Raw genomic sequence first — 17809 nt, forward strand, 5'->3', positions numbered from 1 at the left:
CCTCTTGGGGTAAGTTGTATTTTACGTAAGTTAATTTGCTTAGAGCAGCAACCCCGGATATAGTGAACACAACTACATGCTCTTTATTGAAGGGTTGAAGTACAAATGAAATCATGTTTTAATCCTGCTTAATAAAGTGCACTATAATTTGTTATGGTCAACATCTCCTTTCTAATTCGTCACAGAATGGTTTCTCAGATTAAGAAACCAACTCATCTCTTGGTGTTCCCGTTTGCGTGTGGACGAAGCTGGGAGTGGTTGACAAGGTCACTGCTCTCTTGGGCCAAAGATGGAGGAGCAATTCTTCATGCATTTTGAATTGTCTTTTCACCAGACTGAAGATCAGATTGACTTGCTGTTTGCATTTGCTACGGTTGACATGCGTACCTTTTAAGTTTTGTGGGGTTCAGTGAAACTTCCAATGGTTGTCTAAAGCCGCTGTTAAAATTTCATACTTGGCACTTCATTCAAAATCTAGCTCTCATTCAGTGTTCCTGCAGTTTAAATGACGTGCCATATGCTTTGAAAGAGCCATCCCATGAGTTAGTGCCCTCTGGTGGTCCACAGAGGACATCAGGCAGAGAGGGACTCTGACCCAGGAGCCTTGGGCTCACTCTGTAAAGAGGCATTGCCTTACAGTTAGTTAGTCATCTTTTCCTCCAGGTGCTGATTTACACCAACTTGGATTTTTGTCTTTTGTTTGTTTTTTTTTTTTTTTCTTACGTTTCATGCCTGCCGGTTTACTACACTAAGTCAACTCCATTGCCAGGCTTAGTGCCTTCTTCACATGGGCTTGTTGTAAGAAAGAATATGCTAGTATTCAGATTGCCCAGGATGCATTCTTTAGCCTGCCTTTTCAGAAGGGACATGCTGTCAGTTCCCGAATTAATGAGAAGGCCTCCCTGCTGGCTTTGGGTGATTTACAGGCATTGCTTGGCCCAGGCTTGGAGGGTTAGTCTCCATGGTCTTATTTGTCCCTCTGGTATTCGCTGGAGCCAGCTTTCCCACCGAAGTCCCCTGGCCAGAATCTATTACTCTGGATTTCGGCATCAGGCAGAGCAGACACCAAATCTGTCTGCAGTTCTGCGTGGCTATAGGGCCTGGGGAAGTGGCTATACCTTGTGTGGGTCTCTATCAGTGAAACTTGTCTCAAACCCTGAAGAGAACAGCTTGGAGGATGAAGCTAAGGGGTGAACTCAAGGGCCAAACAGATGAACTTTCCAAGATTGCTGCGAAAGGCATGTTCGCCTCACTGAACAGCAAGCCCTGCCTTTGGTACTTAAAATTTGACAATTAAAACAAAAACCAACCCTTTATTTTGGGTTAACTTTGTATTTAACATCAAAGTTCCGAAGATGGGACTGAGTTTACACATGCTGGTAAGCCCTTTGATACCCTTGGGTTTTCTTGAATGTGTTCCCTATATCATCACTTAAAACCTGGGTCAAATTTGGTTTAGTTGTCCACTTAGCTCTTTGCTCAAGACTGTAATGTTTGCCTCTGGTCCCTGAGTTCCACTGTAGACCTGGTACTTGTCTGCAGACTACCTTCAGTTTTGACCTCATTTCATGTCTCTGGCTATTTGATGTTAGAAACACTTTCTGTGATTTTTTTTTTCCAGCATCTTCATGCCTAAGTTTACCCCTATTTGTACAGTTAATTGATAGGCACAGCCTAAGTAGACAGGGTGGTCCGTGACAATCGTGTTTCAGCGCTGTGTTTTCGGTCTCAGAGCTGCTTCTCATACACGTTAGTAGAAGGCTCCACAATCTGCGATCTAGTTTTAATACATATATGGAAATACATGGAAACTCCTTGCAGTTCACATACTTTCATTTAAGAAAGTGACATGCCATGTCACTTGGCTTCTTCATGCGAGGGATGAGTAGGGAAAGCTTTGTCCTTTTTCATGAACAAGATGAAGTAAGAGCAACGGTTGATTTGGTTGAGAGCCACAGTGAGAGCACAGACCTTGGTCCCAATCATTCTGCAAGCAGTCCAGCACCTCCAGCCATTTCTCCTGCAGCCTTTGCTTTTGAAAGACTGCTGTTACCTTTACATCGATGAGACTCCTAGTGACCTTAGGCTAGTTATGCATAACAATTCTTTAACTGTCTAGTAGACAGTTTCCTTGTTCTATATCTTCACTAACTGTTTCGAAGTTGGCATTGTTAGGATAGAATTAGCAAAACTTCACTCTTCAGGAGAAACCAAGGGTCAGGCAACACGGGCTCTCTTGTCCTTTGGTTAGTGAAAGCTGTGTTGACTCCATCAGCACTATGATGGGCTCTGAGGTGATGGACTGCTTCTGTCAGGCTGTAAGTGCTCTGTGAACACTAGGTTGTATAAGATAAACCTCGTCAGTAGAGATCTGCAACATACAATTTTTGTTTTTGTAAGTACCACTGAGCTATTTGAAAGAAACGTGATAAAAGCCAATCCTTGAGAAACTAGTAGAACATCTTACGGAAAAACTGGGATGCAGACAGAAGCAGCATCTCCAGAGAGAAGTTTGCATGCATGATGGAGGCAGTCATGCTTTAGGTAAATTATAATACCCTACCCGTTCCTGTCCTATGAAAGTTAAATATTGTTGTCACCTGTCTTGCTCTTGTGTTGATTGATGTCCATTTCTAAGAACATCACAGCTTAGAAGAGTCCCCTGTACTGGTGGTTGTGGTAATTAATAACAGGCACTGGGCTGTCAAGTCTCAATTCACCACTTAGGTGAGTTTGGCAGGTGGGGCTCGTTGCTTTTCTGTTGTGCTCTTTTGAGATGTAGCTCCAGCTAGTCTTAGAGCTGCTGTGTAACCGGGGACAGTTTAGTTCCCGATCCTCCTGCCTTCGCTTCCTGAGTGCTGTCACACCTGGCCCTCGTGCTTTGCTTGCTTGCTTATTTCTCTTGAGATAGTATCTTAACTATGTACCTCTGGCTTGCCTGGAACTCGGCGATCCACCAGCCTCTGTTTGGAGAGTGCAGGGATTAAGGCATACCTCCAGAGGTCTGCTTTTCTTTTGAGTCAATAGCATAAGTGGGTCTGCAAGGACAAATGAGTGGGTTAAGATACATTTTGATTCTTTGAAAGCCTAATAGTCTCATTAAAGCTGAAGAAGTGTCTGGAGTGTTGTCTGTTGTCTGGCACCCAGAGTAGGCTGTCCGTACAGTTTCTGGTGTTGTGTGGGTCTTGGTTGTTGGTTTGCTCACCCTCTGCATCTGAATGGTTCTAGGAAGCTATAGGACGTGGGACAGTCTGCTGAAATGAAGAGTGAATAGACTTTGGACTCTGTCATCCCATCAACAGGGACAGTTTCAGATTGGTAGAATCCAGGATGCAGATGTTACTGTCGTGGGTGTTCCTGGGGGAACTTTAGTTTACAGTGAGGCCTTTTCCTCTTGAGGCCACGGGAAAGGCCACAGTGCTGGGCTTTCTTGGATAGTGAGTTTTCCTGTTCACCATTTGAGAGATGGAACACTTCCTTTCTCTTGTGTCAGACTCTGTAGCCTACTGATCCTATCTGGAAGAGACATTACGAATATGGTTTGTATATAAAAAAAATCCAAACCATTAGGCCTATTCCCTGGCTAGTAAAAGACCCAGTTATCCAAATACTGAAACCACAGATTTCTCTCAGCTGTGGACGGGTACTTGTTTGCATTTCTGTCTTTTTTCCTACTACATAGAAAGCAGAAAGCGAACAGAGACTCTAGTTGGAAATGAAGATCTGAGCTGTCCGGTGCCGTGTTGCAAAGACAATTAGGGAAACAAAGCTGGGTTGATTGCTTGTGTGAAGGTTGGTGGACTGTAGGGTCAAGCCTGCGTTTTCAGTACCCCTGTGACTACCCTGCACTGGCAGAGGCCTTTAAAATAGCTTTTGCATTTTAAGTTCAGTCTTGAGCACCAGCCATTCACTGCAAACTGAGTTGCTGGGAAGTTTGTTTTAAAGATGAGAGCACCCTCTATTTCAGTGAGCCCAGTAAAAATAGCATGGAATAAAATTTAATTATGCTGTACTGAATATTTCATGTGGAATTAAGGGGCAAAAGCTGCCTTTAAAAAGCAGTAGGTTTGGGAAGAAGAAGAAAGGCTTTGTGGGTTCTCTGGGAGATGCTGTGATTTAAAGAGTTGCTTAAATGTATTTTCCCCCTTTTTGAAGAGTTTAAAGAAATCCATCCTTCCTTCCCCAAGTTGATTCCTTCTCCAGTGTCAGCAGTGCCTGGCAGTCAATTTGCTGCCATGGTGCTGATCTGATGGCTGCTTTCTGTAAAATATGTAAAATAGTTTGTTTTTTAATCCTCTGCTTTAGACATTTAATAGAAAGCAAAGGTTTGGCTTGCTTTGGTTTCTGCTGAACCTGTATTTAAACCCACAAACAGTTTGAATAAAGTGAAGGCACCCCTGGACTAGCTATTTTAAACATCTCAGGATGTAAGAATGCTAAATGGGGTTCCCTTTTAAAAATAGAAATGGCTGCTTGCATTTACATAATTACTGCTAACTAGCACAACATTTTAAACAGTGGCAAACTCGAGCTAGAGAAAGTACCTGCTTTAAAAATCCTGCGATAGGAAGCTCAAGTTGTTCTGTGAGCACTGCTGGTGGAGGGCCTCAGAGCGGCTCTTCATTGAGGAGGGGGATGGTAGGAGGAGAGGGTGTCTTGTAGGCTGGGAGCTGGCGCTCCTACCATAACTTACCAGACTTGTGTGTGTGCATTTGAGTCTGCCTTTTGCTGTTCTGGTAGCCACTGCTAAAAGCTGCCAAGGGCTGAAGTCAGTGCTGATAAAAAGAGCATGGAAGAGTGAAGATGAAGAGTAAACTGGGCTGGGGCATTCCTGTAATTGCAGCACTGGGGAGACTGAGGCATGGGGAGTGCAAATTGGAAGCCAGCCTGGTCTATATGTACCCCATCTCCTAGAACATGAAAAGCATATTAGTTAAAGCCGGAACTCTTGAGAATCCCTGATTTTGCCTTTCCCCATCCCAAACATCTGATCCATCTGTAGGTTCTTTTATTTCCTTCTAACATGGATCAGATTCTACATCACCAGGTACCAGGCTGCTTTTTTCTTTGGACGGCTGTTTCCATTTCCTCCTTGGATTCCGTGTTTCTCTTTTGTCTCCTTGTGCAACAGCCCTGGTGTCTGTCCAGAAGTGAGAGTACCAGTTGTATACTTGGAGTATCTCTGGTCTGCTTGTCATTCTATCAGTTGCTCCACTCCCAGTCACCGAGGCTGCCCAAACCTGGAACACATCAGACATGGTTCTATTAGACATTTCCTGCGTTGTCTTCCTGGAAAGCTTTCCCATCAGCCCTTCCCCTTTGTGTGCTGGCTCCTTTGTACCAGCCAGAGCTCAATCCAAGGATTGTCTCCTCAGACCTGATGATCCTTTCATATGCAGTCCACATCATTTATGTACAGTTTTGTTTTCTCTGTAGCATTTATCAGTCAAAAAAATGGTCTCCTTATTTTGATCTTTGTCTCCTCCCCACCACACCAGCTCTCAGGTCTGCCCCCTCAGCTGTGTTCCCAGCAGTCAAGTCCCTTGAGTGAACAGATAGACACTGACCAACTGAATGTGGGAGAGGAGCTTGTGTGGGAGGAGACTGCTATCTGGTATAGCTAACTTCTCAAAAGGTATCCTGATGCCCCCAGGAGACATGCCCCAACCCTGTGTGGAAGCTCTGCCCCCTAGGTGGAGTGAAGAGCTATGTACTTTCTGTCCATAGTAGGAGCTTGCTAGGTCTGCAGGAAGTCACTCCTGAGAAAGGTAGGTACCATTTCCTGTGGCTCCTGTGATATCCCTGATGAGTATGATAAGGACACTTTCCAGGTTCAGCAGTCACTATGGCTTGGAAACAGATCTGTTGAGATACAGGTATCTGTAGAAATAGAAACCTTAGCTAGTAGTGTTTGGCTTTCTTGGTTTCTCTCCTGACTAAAGTCTTAGGATTTCTATTGCTGTGAAGAGACACCATGGCCACAGCAACTCTAATAAAGGAAAACATTTAATTGAGGTGGCGGCTTACATTTTCAGAGGTTCAGTCCATTATTACTTTGGCCGGGAACATGGTGGTGTGCAGACAGATGTGGTGCTGGCTACATCTTGATCAGAAGGCTATAGGTATGGCTTGGGCACATATGATACCTCAAAACCACACTTTCCCAATGGCACACTCCAGCAAGGCCATGCCTACTATAACAAAGCTACACCACCTAATAATGCTATTCTCTATGAGCTTATTGGGGCCAGTTACATTCAAACTACCACACTTTCAGATCTGGGTAGAAAATATGGACAGCTGTTGATACTTAGAAAAGTGAGGGAGCTCTTGTAGCTAGTTGGACCTTTTGCACAGAACTTCCTTAGGTAAAAAAAGAATTACATTTCCAACTCAGAGTCTCAGATATACCCTGCCTTCCCAAACTGTCAAACCACTGACTCTGATCTTGTGGAACTCAGGAGACCTGCCTGCTGAGTAAAAGCTCTCTTGTACAACTCCATTTTCTGATTTTCTGCTACCTGTTTTGCAGTGTTTGGGTTGTACAACTGGAAACAGTCAATTTATAGTGAAATGGACTTTTTGTTTTTTAAACTGAGATTCGAGAATTAAACCTTGGAGGAGAAGGACTTGAGTTGCTTTTGATAGAGTATCAGTTTATTAGATTGACTTATCAAGAGTCTCTCCTGTTTGGAGCCTAATGCTGTGGAAGTACAGGTGCCTTAACTACCTGATTGTTGGTGGAGGTTGCTCAGACTTGAAATAAATCACACAGAAACTTTTATTTAAATCATTGCTTGGCCAGTCACTTAAGTGTATTGCTAGCTAGCTCTTATATCTTAACTCATTTCTGTGTACCACCACATAGCTGTGGCTTATTGGCAGGCAAAGTTTCATTTGGCATCTTTCTCTGGCAGAACCACATGGCTTCTTCCTGACTCCACCTACTTTTTCTCTACATCTCTGTTTGGATTTCTCACCTGGCTTTACTCTGTTACACCATTGGCCGAAAGCAGCTTTATTAACCAATAAAATCAACACATATACAGAACGACGTCCCACATAATTTCTCCCTTTCTGTTTAATTAAAAAGGAAGGTTTTAACTTTCATATAGTAAAATTACATATAATAAAACATCAAGCAAGAATTATAGTAACACTATTTACATCTATCTTTTATCATAGCTAAGGAAAACTATAACTATTTTCAACTCCATTAAAGACTCCAGAAGGATATATTACCTAAGTAAACAGGAAGTACATTGTAAGCAACTTTCAGAACTCTAGAATTGACAGAGACATCTCACTGCCTGGACAGTCACCCAAAGTTCTGTAATGTTGTGGGCACCCATAGTGTCCAGCAGATTTTTCCATGAAGCAAGAGATTTCAAAGATATTTCCACCTATCTTGGCAGTTTGTCGATTTCTTTCTTCTGTGTCCTGCAGAATTTCTGGCAGAATCTTTTATGAAACAGGAATCCCAAAGGACTATCTCACTTTTAGGGAAGTTCAGAAGTCATTTTTCTTTGGGTCCTTAATATCAAGCAGTTCAGGCAAGAGCAGTTTCTTGCCCAAATGGCTAGCAAATTCCATAAGGAACCTTTTTGATGCCCATCTTCCTCTTGAAATAGATTAGAGCTACCAGGAGTAGATGTGTCTCACTGTCATGAAAAGTCCTAGTTCTTAAAACATTTTAAATGTCACATTCTGTAGTCTTTGAAAGATTTGAAGAATACCTATGTGAACTCTCTTTACATCTAGAAACCCTAACTAACATGACTACAAGCTTGACTATTATAGATGACTCTCTATTAACCTGTATTTCTTAATTATCCATTACATCTTTAAATGAGCTGCACAAACAATACCTTAATCAAGAGCAGATATATATAAAATAAAATTGATTTTAAATTTGTTTCAATAAACCAAGATTCATACCAATGAAAAGTATTGATCTCTGTATCATATCTATCTTTAAGTGTGAAGAAACATTTATAAACAATATTTGGAAATTTGGGTGTAATTCTCTCCAAACTGCTTCTTGCTTTTTGTTGGATGAAGTAATTTCAGGGGGTGTTCATGGAAACCTTTCAGAGGGTCTTGGTCCATCAAACCTCATTAATCTGGAAGGAATCCACAAGTACTCATCCTCTGTGGAAACAAAAGAAGAACCTCTTTTTCAAAGTAACAAATCCTTAGACCCAAATTTTGAAGTCAAGATACCTTTAAAATATATATGTTGGTTTAGCTTAGCAGCCTATACAATAAAAGGTCTCTCTGTACTTAGCTCCTTTACAGTCAAAATATTCAAAGAGAACACAATAATATATATAATCCAGACTATATTTTCCATCTTTACATGGCTTATTTTTCTTTACTCCTTTTAATCTATGACTGACTGTACTCTGTCTCTAGAGTTTAGCCTTTTTTTAAACAAAAGCCATTTACTTCTTTTTATAACTATGTTCTTTTTTTCTCTCCCAAGCCTATGTACATTTATCCAATACTGTGACCCATTTAGAGGTTTTTTTTTTGTCTGAATATGTCTTTATTGTATATCTGAAATTATTTTCTGACCAGACATGCCTTTTTTTTAATGCTAAGTGGGCATGGCTGTGACCAACTTCACAGCACTGCCTGTTGACTCTGCCCAGTTCAACATGGCATAGGCATGTTTACTGCCTCTGAGAGCCATTCTCTCCACCCCAGATCCAGGTCAGGTTGCAGTGGGTCTGTGTTGCCATTAAGCAATTTGTAATACATTGCTCACAGACCCCATTTAAATGCTCTGTAGCCAGACCTTCCAAAAGAGTCCAAGCCAGGGCCGTTTATGCTGGCCAACCAGGAAGCTGCAGTTTGTTTGTTTGTTTGTTTGTTTAAAGAAGCCACTTAGGTTTTACTGCTAAAGCTGAGTCAGGGAACCTCTTTAAAAAGCCACATCTTTGCTTTCTGCCAGCAAACAGCAAGAAGTTGTGTTAAACTCTGTTTTTTTTTTGGGGGGGGGGGGGTTTTGGGGGTGGGGATCTAGAATTCTTTTCAAGCTCTCAGGTTTTTAGGTGGATTTAGTTGATATGACCATGTTGGTGCAAATTTGTTGGCGGAGGCTGCTAGTTTGCTTCCTGACCGTCTTAACTTGAAATAATTACACAGAAACTATACCATTTAAATCACTGTTTGGCAGTCACTTAAGCATATTGCTAGCTAGCTCTTATATTTTAAAATTAACCCATTTCTATTAATCTATGTATTGCCACGTGGCTGTGGCTTACTGGCAAGGGTCCATCTGGCATCTGTGTCCAGCAGGACTTTTTCCTGATTCCGCATACTCTCTCTCTACATTTCTGTTTGGATTTTCTGCCTGGCTTAACTCTGTTAAGCCATTGGCCAAAAGCAGCTTTATTTATTAACCATTAAAAGCAACATATACAGAAGGACTTTAGAGTATCTGTTTGTTAGATTGGTTTACCAAGAGTCCCTCCTGTCTGACTGGAACCTATGAAATGCTGTGAAAGTACAGGTGCCTTAACTGCCTGGTTGTGTAACTGCCCAACTGGTAACCAAGTTGGACTTGGAATGAACAAAGTGGGAACCAAGCCATTGGCCTGGTCCTTAACTACCATGGTGCTGTGTATATCAGCGTAGGGACTAGATGAGGCTGTTGACCACTGTTAGCAGAGTCTGTGTAAGAGCAGCAGCAGGTTGTTTCCCACGGCAGTGGGTGATGTAAGTTCAGCAAGGGATGGGGAGAAGTAGGGTCTGTTGGTCTCTGGTATCCTAGTTCCTAGTGAACCTCCTCTTACCAGGAAAGCTGTCACTGCGTGCCTCCATTCTGTCACTTTGGAATGGACCTCTTGCTGGTAGTGTTTGAAGTTAGTAAGGTGGCTTTAGTTTACCAGAATGCTGTAACCATATTCCTGGTGCACGGATTGCTGGTGGTCAGTGGTCCTGGGACTGAGAGGGTACTTGACTTTCCTGCATACATCATTAGAATCTAGTGTGTATGGTACATTTGACACTGTTTGACCAAGAGTAGTTATAATTGAAATACTTGAAAGTCATCACTTCTAAGTCTTCTGATAAGTCCTGGGGAAATGACTTGCTGGTTGTATTTGATGGACCTTGAGTGTGTGCCGTGGAGAAGTCCCACTCATCCTTAGTCTCTCTTCCCAGTCTCAGAAGAGCCAGGAGAGCTTCCTACGCACGCAAGACCCAGGCTCTTCTAACCTTTTTTTTTTTTTTTCCATGGCTAAGGCACTTGCAGGGATTTCTGGATGAATACAAGCCTGTAATTCCTCTCATCTTTGAAGTGACATGTTTAGAGGTGTCTAAAAACTCCTGCAACTCTTGACATTGTAACCTTAGAAGAGCAGAGATTCCAGAGGCTTCTTTTCTAAAATGGGCTGAGTAGATTAAATATTTGTTAAACTTCTTGTGTGCCCTGATTAAGAGAGCGAATCACCGTGCTCTTTGCCAGGGTGCGTCTGCTATAATTTGTTTGATTTACTGGTTGTCCACTATGCAGGAGGACAGGTTGAAGTTCACGGGGTGGTGAGTGGTGGGATTGGCATAGATTGGCATGTAGTTGGCCCCTGAAGATGGTAGTTGGCTTTTGGGGGCTTGTTCAGGAAAGGTACTGAGAAGGGCTTTTCCCAGCTGTGTCTCAGTGGGGTCCAACCTTCCCTTTCACAGGCTTAGCTTGGCTTGTTTAATAACCTGATTTCTCTGTGTACCTATGGTCTCTTATCATGTAGGCCTCCCAGGAGACCCCTGGTTAATGTGAACCATAGTCTGTCTTGTTCAGTGGATTTTTTTTTTAACATAGAAATGGATGATGTCAACCCAGTACCAAGGCACCTGAACTGTCCTCTTTGAGTGCACAGGCTTATATGGAAACTCAGGTATGTTTCTAGGCTCCATGAGGCCATCTGACCTTGGGTATGGCTCCCAAGTGGGGAGCTTTGCTGCCCATGGTAGTTGTACACCATTATAGGCATGTACCCAGACTGCTCATCCATGTTGGATGCATGTGGATGACATTCACCAAGGCCCCATGATAGCAGAGGCACACTCCAGCCAGTGTATCCTGGGCTGTGGGGTTTCCTTATGGATGGCACCTTTTCTGGGAAGCAGCTTATTGTCTCACGTGAACAGGCCTTCTAAAATAAATGACTGCTTTCTTAATGTTTTGAATAATTTTCCTCAGCACATGTTTTGTTGCCGTGGTTTGAAAGCTTGCCAAATACATGCTTTTGCACAACTCCCTGCAGGACTGGGTCTGCAATCAACGCAAACAGTGATTTAAGGTTGAGCATAATTGGGAACTCAGCAATCACTTGCTTTGAGTTTGAGCGAATGGCAGTGGAGTGCTCGAGACTTACTCCACTGTTAAAAGTTATACACATGTAAGACATGCACTTGAGATACAGCTCCACTGCCTCATAGTAATGAAGTCGGCTTCTAAGGCGCCAGGGGAAAGCATGAGCATGGTAAATAGTAGAGGCTTTCATGATGGAGGCTGTAACTAACTTTGAACAAGTCCTTGCAGATACCACTATAGATACAACCGAGGACCATAGTCAAATTGTGTAAGATGGGCAAAAACAATCCACACGGCAGAAATACATTTTCAGCCTGTTTTATCTGATGATCTGTCTTCTTGTTTCTCCTTATGTCTGTCAGTCATTGTACCAAAAACTCGGTGAATTTAGTGTGGCCTCTTGCTAAAAAAACAACCTTTTTTTTGTTTGTTTGTTTTTTGTTTTTGTTTTCCATTTCAAACACTCCTGTGTGTTAGTTAGTTATTCAGTTGCCTGTAATTAAGACCTTTTATGTGGGTCTGTGTTGGTGGGGAAAATGCTGTTAACAGCTCCCTCTTTGGAATCTTTGAACGGATAAAATGGAGAACTCTCTGCAGTCAGTCAGGTATGAGCCCCTAAACCTGTTGACTAGACTGAGGTCCTGTTACTGTAAATGCAGAGTAATACCTGTATATTGGGTTGGAGAGACCTCTGCTCCTGGCTGTCGACCACACACCGTGCATCTGGCCAACTGCTTAACTGTGATGTTTTAGGTTCCCATCAGCTCCACAAGAGAGGGCATCTAACAGTGGAAGCTTGGAAGTCTCGATTTTGTCAACTTAGAGTGAGCTTTTTTTTTTTCTGTACACATTTTAATTTTTGAAAACAACCTATTTTTTGTAATTTTAAGGTTTATAACTTCAAAATTTAACCTTTATTATTTGCAAAAACCATAATTATGAAAAACTATGCAGTTTATCCAAATTACCTATTGAAAATTTGATTTTGACAGGGTATATATCAACTGAGATGAAGATTTGAAACCAGTCTTGCTTATAGTAGCATCCCATACTTTAAAGAAAATGTGTGTGACCCTGACCTCTGCACTGGATACTACCTCAGAGAGAACTTTGACATCTGAGTCAAAGGGAGACACTATGTCAGGTGGTTTGGTGCTGCCATAGCAAGTGTCTTTCTTGCATTGGTTATGAATTCAGTGCCATCCTCTTCAAAATTTAGATGCTGATTGTGAGCTTTATATGGAAACTCAGAGGACCTAGGAGAACCAAGTTAGTTTTGAAAATAAAGCTAGAAGATCACACTTGCTTGGTTTTCAGACTTGTAAGCAGCACTAGCAATCAAGACAGTGATATTCCAGAATGGTAGACATAGAGATCAATGGGACAAAATTGAGAGTCCAGGAATCAAGTTGTCAATTGATCTTTGACAGAGGTGCAAAGGCAGTTCAACTGAGGGAGCCTCTGATACACTAGACATACACCTGGACACCCACATGTACAAAGAGAAGAAGCCTGGTCCTCACCCTAGATTCTGCATGTTACTCAAGCTGGGCTGTAGACATAAGTTTATGTTATAGAATCGTACACTTGAGGAAAAAACAAAGCAAAAGTTTGTGCGAAGGATTAGGAAGAAACTTCTTCATCCGGTACAATCTGTAAATAGTGAATGTTAGACTTCATAGAAAGTCTTATTGAAAAGACAGGACCCCAGAAATCCAGGCCACAGCCTGGAGGAGGCTGAGTAGAAAACATGTTTCACAGGACAGCATGTATGATGCCCATGGATCGCGTAGGTCTCCATAATATGAAGACCCAATATGGAAACAGGCAAGAGATTGGGACAGACATTTAAAGGTACAGAGAGCAGATAAACGATGTTTAACGAAATTGGTCATGAGGGCAATCAAATACCACGATGTGATACCAGTTCACATTGTCTTCAAAACAAAACAAAAAGTAGGAAACCTGATAGTGGCTGGTGAAGATTGAGAGCACCCAAAACTCTGCTTGTGGGAATGGACACACAAGGCCACAGCACCTTGAAATCAAGCCTGGTTTTGTTTTGTTTTGTTTTTAAATAAATCTATATATTAAGAAAATCTAATAATCCAGTGTTTATTGTATGGCCAGCAGTCCCTCTTCAAGGTACTTCCTAAGAGGATGAGATGCTGTGTTTGTGCAATTGTTTTTATGAATGTTTTTTAAGGTTCTTAACATCTCCAGATGCAAAGCAGCCCAGCTGTCAGTCAACAAGGGAGTGGCTGGACCTCAGTGAGAAGGAGTGACGTGACATGGGTGACTCTCAGATAACTTAGGCTTAGCAAAAAAACCAGAACCGGAAGGCTTTCAACATGCTGTTATTCAAAGGTAAACCAGGAAAGGAGGCAGGCTGCTGGGGGCTGGGGCCCAGGAGCTGTGGGATGATAGAAATCTCAAGTGTCTTGGCTGGGGCATGGGTGCATGCTTGTGCATTTGTTACAGTGTGCAGCTGTGAATAGCTGGAACAGAAATTATACAAAGGAAGATCCTCAAATAGTGAGTGTGGGGCAGTGGGGAGGTGTGCTGCCTGAGACTCACTAGGGAACTCAGTGAAAGGACAGTGGCTGAGTGTCCAGCAGGTGTCTGCAGTGAGAGGCTGCTGGCAGGTGCTGCTGAGTTGAGCAATGACTGTGTCTTGTGGATTAAGAAGGATGGCCTCGGTCCTGGAGAGATGCTCAGCAGCTATGAGCACTTCTGCTTTTCCAGAGTTCTGTTTCTAGAACTCACGGCAGGTGGCTAACAACCACCTGTAACTCTTAATTCCAGGGGACCCTGCACCTTTTATTCTTCAAGCCATCTGCACATACATACACATACATTAAAAAAAGCTACAATCTCTTTGAATTTTTACATTATTTTCCCCTGAAATTAAATACCTGTACGATTGCCCAGCAATTCCTCTCTTAAGTATTTACCTTAGAGAAATTAATATGAAAGTTTCCTCCAAGGACTCGGACAAGGATGTTGATATGAAACCCCAAACTGGAAACGATGCATATGTCTACCAACTGGCAAAAAATACAATGGAATATTACAGACAGATACGTATAGAGATGGAATCCAAAAATGAGAAGAGCTTACTCAGTGATACAAAAGCCAAGGAAACCAACCTGTCAGTGGTGACCACAAGTAGGAGGGAGGTGATTAAAAAGGGACATAATTTTCTGTGGTATCCTGAATGTGCCGAATTCCATTTGACTGGCTGGTGAGCACACAGTGTGACCAGGTTTGGATCTGTCCCTCTTACAGTGTGTCAGTTATGCCTTTTGTGTCGGTGGCTCAATTTATGTCCGTTTGAGTCCCAAGTTTTGTTCGTCATCTGTGACTCTTGGACCCTAGATTCTGGGTGGAGCATGTTGTTGGTCTCATCCTATATTCTGCTGAGCAAGAGTAAAATGTGTCAGCTGCTGACTGGGTCTATGGCTTTGGAGCCTCAAGGATCTGCCTGTGTTTGCCAGTTGCCATCGGTAGAACCCCATTATTGGAAATAACTGGGGGGGGCGGTCCCATGTGCACAGCCGTAGAGCAGGCCCTGCGGAGCAAGGCAGCTGCGGTTCAGATGCACATTGGGAAGGAGAGGTGTGGACAGTGATGGAGATGGACCCTCGACCCAGCCTTTTTTAAACCTCAGTGTTCTTGCTTTGGTCTGGCTTTGCATTTCTCAAGGGTGGTGCCATCCATCTGTGGATGGCTCCTGAATTCAGACTGCCTTGTCTAGATAGTCCTGACCATTGCTCACTCCTCTGCTCACACTGTGGTGTTCTCGGTTGTGTGAAATTCCTCCCGAACTTTGCCCTGTTGTTTCACTGCTTCCCTCCTCATTCTTTCCCTAACTGTAAGTAAAGCTCCTGCCTTCCTGCTCTGTTGAGTAGAACTTCCTCTGGGGATTCATTGAGAACTCCCCCCCCCCCCCCATGGGTTTTATTATATTGGGCTGACTGGCCTCGCACTCATTCTTTCCGTGCCTCAGCTGCAAGGGCTGTGTTTACACGTGTGTGCCGCTGTGCCTGGCTCTGCTGGAAGCTCTCAGTTACTAAACCATGGTTTGGTTTCTGCCTCCATCTTCTGGGATGTTCATAGCATTTGCTGATACCCACTGTCCTTTTCTTTGAAGGAATCCTTGTCACCTCCCTTCAGGGTACCACCCTCTAGTCCATCTCCTGGCTAGTGGGCTGCCTTCCCTTCTGGTGGAGCACATTTCCATTGACCTGTGGATGGAACCTGCCTCTTTGTTCTTATCCTTATATATCATTTGCTTATATTTCGCATTATGTTGCCAAAGCCAAAGCCACCAGCCCCATGCTAATGATTCAGGGTCCTTGGTGCACTGAGTGCATGTTAGGGCAGGTGAATGGGGATCAGCTTCTCCAGGGAACCCTATCCCTATTCTGCTCTGTCCTTCCTGCACCTGGGTAAGGAAGTACAGGTGAACCTCACTGTCCCATCTACGCCCCCCATCCTGACACTGCCCCCATCCCCGGCATAGTGCATGAATCCCTAGGTTTGTTACCTGCATCTTCTGAGCCCAGACACAGCCTCATTCCTACACTTGATTGGAGGCTGGTGGTGCCACCACTTCCCCATTGGGCTCGAGGCTCTTAACAGACTGGACGTTCTCAAGGGATGTATTCTTGGCGAGTCTGTAAGAATGCCTAGCCACAGGCTTCTAGTGCTTACCTGCAATTGTGAGCTTCTGTATTGCCTGAAATACACTCTGGTGAGTCAGGAAGGGCCACTGCTTGGTATGCAGGCTTTACATCTGAGCTGAGAAGACGGAGCCTCTCCTTTCAGGTCCTAAGAGTCTTGCCAGTGAAGTCTCCCAAGATGGTCTTCTCGGCAGAGGGGAAGAAGAAAAATGGGAGCAGTGCCCTGTCAAGGGACTCTGGGAGACAGAACTGCCAATCTCCTAAAAGGGAAGCATCCATGCTCTGTGCTCTGGCTGAATCTGAGCTATTGGTGTCAACTGGAGGGGCAGAGGTGATTTGTGGTTTAGTTCTCTGGTAGGGCAGTTAGCAGCACCCCTTCCTCCAACCTTAAATAGCCAGAGAAAAGGTGGTGTTTTAGATGCTTCTGTTCCACTGCCATAGCAAGTGGGGGTGGCAGGAGGCATACCAGGGACCGTGGCTGTGGGAGCCCTGGAGCTGGGCACTCTTAATTGATGCCTTTAATACTTACTGTTTACGCAGCAGAAGGCGCAGTGAGATGGTTACAGAGGCAGATCAGAGTGGTGTGAGTTTGGAAGTTGGCTCTGAAATTCATGCCTCCTTTCCCTTCTCTGTGGCTGTTACTTCAATGTGTTTTTTATTTAATTTTCCCTCCCCCTCACTTTTGAGTGCAGCAGTCTTCTCCCTGAAGGGAGTGAGAGAGGAAGGTGCTAAATGAAATATTCTCGTGCAGTTATTATTTGCCTGGGGGCCAGTTTGAGTTTCTTGAGTAAATCAAAATATGCATCTCAGCTAAGTTTAAAAGCTTGCTGCCTGAGCCCATGGGCAGCGGAGGAGGAGTGGTGCTGGCCAGCCAGAGAGGCACAAGCTGCTGCGCACTATGTGACAGCCCTGCCTTTCTCTTGAAGAACCCCAGGGTATGAAGAGGAAACTGGCTACCTTCCAGGCTCAAGACTCTGCCTGCAAACACCTGTGTTTTGTCTGTTCTAATTTTTTTCAGTCTGTTTGCTTTTTAAAATCTGGTGTGTGGTTTCCACCATGTCCTTGAGTTGGGGAAACAGCGAGAATTACAGGGCGTCCGGAGTCGGGCAGCACTGTCAGTACTCGCCAGCCATCCAGGCTCTTGGGGAATGGTGGGATGCAGTCCTTGACCTCAGGGAACTCTACCGTAAGGAGACAGGACAGATGAAATTGCAGCCTCAGCAGCTGCCCTCCCCAGTGCCCCTCTGCTGCCCCACAGCCTCCCACATTCCTGGGAAGGGCGAGGATGAGTCGCTGCAGTTTGGTTCAGGCATGCTTCCAAGTGGGGTGTGCTGTGGGTTAGCTTAAAATACAGGCAGCTTGGGAGCTCTGGGCATGGCCAGACCACACGCATCACCATGACCTTTAGTGAGCCAGGGCACCTGACAGTGAGTTTGCTGTCCCCTGGACTGATTGTTCCTTTCTGGTGAGATATGTGGTCTTTATGAGGTGAGAAGCAGGCCTTGGGGTAGCCCACCTGGGGAGTAAGAGCATCCCCACCTTGTCCAGGGAAGAGTGCCCTTAGTCATACTAGAACTATCTGCAGATGTAATCCAAGGACCACCAGCCAGGCCTTAGCAGCCCTTCCTGGGAGCAAGCATGGTCCTTGAGCTTCCTGTGTCTTTCTGGGACCCTAGTAGTCAGGCTTGTGGTCTTTCCTCCTTCATGTCTTTCCTTTTCCTTGCTTTCTGGGTCATAGTGGCTCCTTGCTTTCCTTCAGATACCTGAGAAATTGTCATCTTGATTCCCGTTCCTTCTTTCAGATACC

The sequence above is a fragment of the Alexandromys fortis genome, unplaced genomic scaffold (assembly GCF_014885135.2).
Source record: "Alexandromys fortis isolate MF-2015 unplaced genomic scaffold, M_Fortis_MF-2015_v1.1 scaffold_88, whole genome shotgun sequence".
In the NCBI taxonomy this organism is placed as follows: domain Eukaryota; kingdom Metazoa; phylum Chordata; class Mammalia; order Rodentia; family Cricetidae; genus Alexandromys; species Alexandromys fortis.